We start from the raw sequence: 5,997 nt of genomic DNA on the forward strand, positions 1-5,997 counted from the left end.
CTTCGCCCTCTGTTGTCTGAAAAATCTAATAACAATGGTTCCATTCACCCTCAATGTAACTTTTATTGAAATCAGCTGATTATTTACAATCATTTACAATAATGTGCACATATGCCGTAACTTTTCATGCTCCAGCGGCTATTAAAGTGTTTCTTTTCACTTAATCTTGATCTTCCCTCGTCTGAGTACCGGGTTGATTCTGCCACAATTCTGAAACAAATCCGATAATGTTAAAAATATTAATTTAAAAGCATTGTGTCTAATATTGCCTCAGGTTGCATATCGACTTACCTTGAATATCAGTCCTTTGTGTGCACTGTTTTGTGCTCTGCACCGTCAACATCCTGAAATCAAATTTGAGAACATTACTTATAAATTCAAGGACTACCATTGTTATATTCTGTTCTAAACTTATACAGGCCTTTGTTTTCCGTTGTTTATGCTGGTTTACTTGTTGAGTTTGCCTCTTTATCTCTGCAATTAAAATAAGTATAATATCCAAACTTCATACCAAGTATTGTTAAATTGATGTTTTGATGTTTGTTCAATATTTCTTGATGGCTAAGTTTTGTGGTTTGGCCTCATGCTATCGTCTATTGTATTGTTATGTATCGTTGTTGTATTGTTAATGTTCACCAATTGAATGTGGTATTATTGTATAAAGCATTTAACTATTGCTAATTATATCAATTAAAAATTGTGCAACTACTTTCAAATTGTTAAATCTATTTCTTTATCAATTTTTGCCATGGCCTTTATGAACAATGAAGCTTAATCAAAAGCAACCCACACTCCACTCACAAAAGATTTGTAAAAAATTAGCTTCTCTTATTTCAAGACCGTGACATGCGCCTCAAAAACTGCTTAGTTTAATATTTTTCTAATATTCATCGTCTAAATATCCATCAAGAACTTATCGTAAAACGACTCCAAAACTTCATCTGCAAGCATGGCCGGCAACGAGGACAAGGAAACTCCTGCTGGAACATCGGCATCCAACAAGTCAGCAAACGGTGAGCTAAAACTAGAAGAACCGTCCCAAGTGTCCCAGATGCAATTCAACGCCCCTTTTGACAAGTTACTCGGGGAAGAAAACTGGGCTGACTGGAAGATGCTCATGGAGCTCCACTTGGGCGATCTTTTTGTTTGTACATTGAAAGATCCTCCAGCCGAAGTAATCGCGGATAGAAGTTGCAAGGCTTTTAAAGAAGATCTAGCGGCCCGTCAAAAGATATTCTTTGGTGTTGACAAGAATATTTTCAAATATCTCCGTGGTGCTACAACAGCACACCAGGCATGGTCTAAGCTTGCAAATGCTTTTGAAGACAAAGGAGTGTTCCGGCGAGCCACCCTCCTTCGCAAGGTAGCTAATTTGAAGCAAGAAGGCTCCCTGACTCAATATGTTCTGGAATTTCGCGAAGTTGTTGCCCAGATTGCCGACACAGGCAAAGCCCTAGAAGATGAGATGTGTTCTGTGCTCCTTTTGGGGAACGTGAAACCTATTCACAAATCCTTCTGTCAAATTGTTGCAAGAACCTCCCAAACAAAACTGCCTGACGGAACTACCACCCTGGAGTTCAATCTCATCTCGGAGGAACTTCTCCGAGAGGGCAATAAAATCATGAGTGAGGAACTCCCTCAATGCTCTGCTAAAACCGAGACTAAAACCGCCCTGATGGCTGCGCCAGGGAAGTCACGGGACAGTTCGCGGAAACGTGAGCACCGTGATGGAGGCCGCGGAGGAGGCTCAAAGCCTCCACGTGGGCGCAATAAGAAAAACAAATACCAATATGAAAGAAAACAAAACCATGAATATGAAAAACCTAAGGATGGAAAATACCCTCCATGTTTTCATTGTAAGAAAACCAACCATCTAGCAAATAACTGTTTCTTTAAAGACTCAAGCATTGCTGCTACTCAGCGAAAAAGAAAACCACCTGGGTCTGACGACGAAAGTCCGAAGAAACGCTCTAAGGATGAAACTGGGCCTCCCACATGGGTCCTTAAAATGGCAAAACGTGGAAAACAAGGTGAGGTTAAGCCTTCCTCAGCTGTCTCTGCAGCTTCTGAAAGTTCTGAGTCTGATGACATTGCCGCTCAGGTACAAGAAATTGATAAAATTGTAAATTCTGGATCTAATAAAATAATAAGAGCTTATTTGGATAGTGGTGCTTTCGCTCCTATGAGTCCTGAGATCACATGTTTTCATAATTATAAACCTATTCACAATGAGCCGATAGAATGTGCTGGCGACCAGGTGCTTTACACTCAGGGAGTGGGTACATTAAAACTAAATAACAACATAAAAGGATTACAAGAAATACATAACATGACTTACGTTCCTGGTTTAACACGTACTCTTTTATCAGTGAGCTCTATCACTAAGAATGGATTGGTCGTGATCTTTAAAGAAAATAATTGTGGGATCTTCAAACACGATTCCGTAAAAATCCTAAACAAACCAATCATTGAAACTACTGAATCTAACGGCACATATTGCTTGGATCTTGATGTAAAGGTTAATAACAAGGCACTTAAAATGGCACAAACATCACAAGCAATTCTATGGCATAAAAGATTGGCTCATATGTCAGATGAGTACATGAACAATATGAGTAAAGGATTAGTAAATGGAATGGTTGACATTAACATAATGGATCTAACCCTGTGTGAAGTATGCCAAAAGGCAAAGTCAAAAATAACCCCATTCCCTAAAGATGGTGCACACAGGAAAGTCCATATTTTGGATTTAATTCACACTGATGTGTGCGAAATAACTGACACCTTATCTATTGATGGGCATCGGTATTTCGTCACATTCATTGATGATAAAACCAGATACACTATGGTAGGAATCTTAAAAACTAAAGATGAAGTACTTGAAAAATTTAAAGAATACAGAACTCTTGTGCAAAATCAGACGGGAAAAACCATAAAAGCCATTAGATCAGACAATGGAAAAGAGTATCTGAATAAAGCCTTTTATGACTTCCTGAAAGCAGAAGGAATCATGAGTCAACATTCTACTCCGTACTGTCCACAGCAGAATGGAGTCTCTGAAAGGGCAAACCGAACCCTCCAAGAAAAGATGAGAGCCATGCTCAAAACATCTGGTTTAAGCTTGCAGTATTGGCCTGAGGCATTGCAAACTGCAGTCTTTCTAAAGAATATTTCTCCAACCAAGGCTCTCACAGACATGGTCCCCTATGAGGCCTGGACTGGAGAAAAGCCTGACATTTCTCATTTGAGGGTGTTTGGGTGCTGTGCTTACGCCAATATCCGAAAGGAAAAGGCCAAAAAGCTGGGAGACAGAAGTCGAACCTGCATCTTTGTAGGATATGACCATGAGCGAAAAGCTTATCGACTTCTGGATCCTACAGAGCCACGTAAAATATTCCCAGAGAGAAGTGTGGTATTTGATGAAAATAAATTCCCTGCACTTGACAGGGGGGTGGAGATACCACCTCAAAACAATCAGGAAAAAGATCTAAAATTACCTGACAAATACCCACTCCTACCTCTAAACAAGGATTCTGGCTCTGCAGCAACTCCATCCACCAGTGGAATGAGCACTCCGGCTGCCTCATTCCCTGATAACACAGTTAATACTGAAACTATTAACACACCCTCCACACCTGAAATATCAATTGAGGATTCAACCCCTAATTTCTGGGATGACCGTATTCCAGAAGATCCTTCTGCTAGTGATATGACACACATGTCCAACACCACTGAAGGACATGATGAGGACAATCTCGTTCTGATTGATAACCACATACGGTCAATCACAACTACAGAGGATCTTCAGGGTATTGGAAAAAGGGTCCGTAAACCTAAACAATTCCCAGACTACATAGTTTACGGTTTGGGCAAGGACACGACTCCTCACATGGCATGTCTGGTGACTCCTACTGACCCTGATGTTCCAAACTCTGTGCAAGATGTTCTTCAATCCCCTGAACAAACCTTCTGGGTTCAGGCGATGGAGGAGGAATTGACATCTTTTACCACTAACAATGTCTGGACTCTAGAGCATCTGCCTGCAGGTGCAAAGGTCATTGGCAACAAATGGGTATTCAAAAAGAAAATCAATACAGACGGGACAGTTCTGTTCCGGGCCCGATTGGTGGCAAAAGGTTTCTCACAAACCTATGGTTTAGATTACCACGAGACCTTTGCACCTGTGGTAAAGGGAACAACCCTCAGGCTGCTTCTTACTACAGCTGTAAATTTTGACCTGCAGATAAGCCACATAGATATCAAGACAGCTTTTCTCTATGGGGATTTAGAGGAAACTGTCTATATGCAACAACCTGAAGGTTTTGAGGCTGAGGGTCAGGCAGAAAAAGTCTGTAGGCTCAATAAAGCAGTATACGGTTTAAAACAAGCTGCAAGAAGTTGGAACAACAAGGCAGACAAAGTTTTAAAACAAATTGGGTACAGAAATCTTCGTGATGAGCCATGTATCTATATAAAGGAAACCAAGTCATCAATTATAATAGTGGCTCTATATGTTGATGACTTTTATGTTTTCTTTAATAATGAAAAAGACAAGTCCGACCTTGTACAATTCTTGCAAAAACATTTTGTGGTGAAAGACCTTGGTGAGGCCAAATCATGTCTGGGCATGAAAATTGAACGAGACATAAAACAAGGGTGTCTCACACTTCATCATGAACAATACATAAATGAAACATTGAAAGAATTCAGAATGACTGATTGCACACCAAAAGATACCCCTATGGAGACAAAACTCAAACCACATACATTAATGCAAGGCAAGCAGACCCGAGGGGTGGGCGACTTGAATTTTTCGTGTACACAGGAGTACGGAGTACACGGAGTACAGTCGGAGAACACTGAGTATTGCCGGTCGGAGCGCGCAGAGTACACCTGGAGTACACCCGGAGTACACCGGAGTACAGTCGGAGTACGCGGAGAACTTGCGACAAAAACAGCCGGAGTACGCGGAGTACAATCGGAGAACACCTGGAGTACATTTTGGCCGGTACACAGGAGCCGCCCAGTCGTCCACCCCTCGAGCAGACCACAGCCCCATACCAACAACTGATTGGTAGATTAATATATCTGAGTATTACAACAAGACCTGACATAGCTTTTGCTGCAAGCTTCTTAAGTCAGTACAACAAAAACCACACAGAGGCCCATTGGAATTTAGCCAAGAGGGTGCTCAGATATTTAAAGAAAACTGCAACGCGTGGTCTGACTTACACCAAGTCCAAAAACCCAACATTCTGCTTAGTGGGTTATGCAGACGCAGATTTTGCTGAAAACTCCATCGACTATAGATCATTCAGTGGGTATTGCTTCTCGTTTGATGGCAACCTCATTTCCTGGGAGAGCAGAAAACAAAAATTGGTCGCCCAATCTTCTACTGAATCAGAATACATTGCTATATCTGAGGCAGTAAAAGAAGCAATATACCTGAATGAATTAGTAAGTGAAATTTTTCACTGCGGTCCACAAAGGATCACTGCATTCAATGACAACATGAGTGCTATAAGGCTGGCATATTCAGAAAAATATAGTGCTCGAACAAAACACTTTGGTGTTCGTATCCAGCTGGTAAGGGATGGTATTGACGATGGCTCTTTACTATTAGAGCACATGTCAACCTCCTTAATGCCAGCTGATATGCTCACAAAAGCACTAGGAAAAGACAGTCATGAAAGATGCTGTAAAACTCTTAAAATAAGATGCTCAGATTGAGAGGGAGTGTTAGATATATGTACACTCTGTTTACATCTTATTCCCATAGACACAGTCTGAGTCTGTCTTTAACCAGTCGTCTGCTGTCTTCTCAACCAATCAGGATCGTCGTTAGTCGATTGTCTCATGAGTGCAAATAATGTCCCTTGTCGTCGTCTTCACGGAAATAAAGATCCTCACTTCCGTTCCGGAAACCACTGTGTCACTACGTTTATTTACTGTGTACTACCTTATCATTATCCAAGTTCATCAGCTAAACTTAGCTAT

Source organism: Frankliniella occidentalis, unplaced genomic scaffold, assembly GCF_000697945.3.
Source record: "Frankliniella occidentalis isolate FOCC.00 unplaced genomic scaffold, Focc_3.1 Scaffold463, whole genome shotgun sequence".
NCBI lineage: Eukaryota > Metazoa > Arthropoda > Insecta > Thysanoptera > Thripidae > Frankliniella > Frankliniella occidentalis.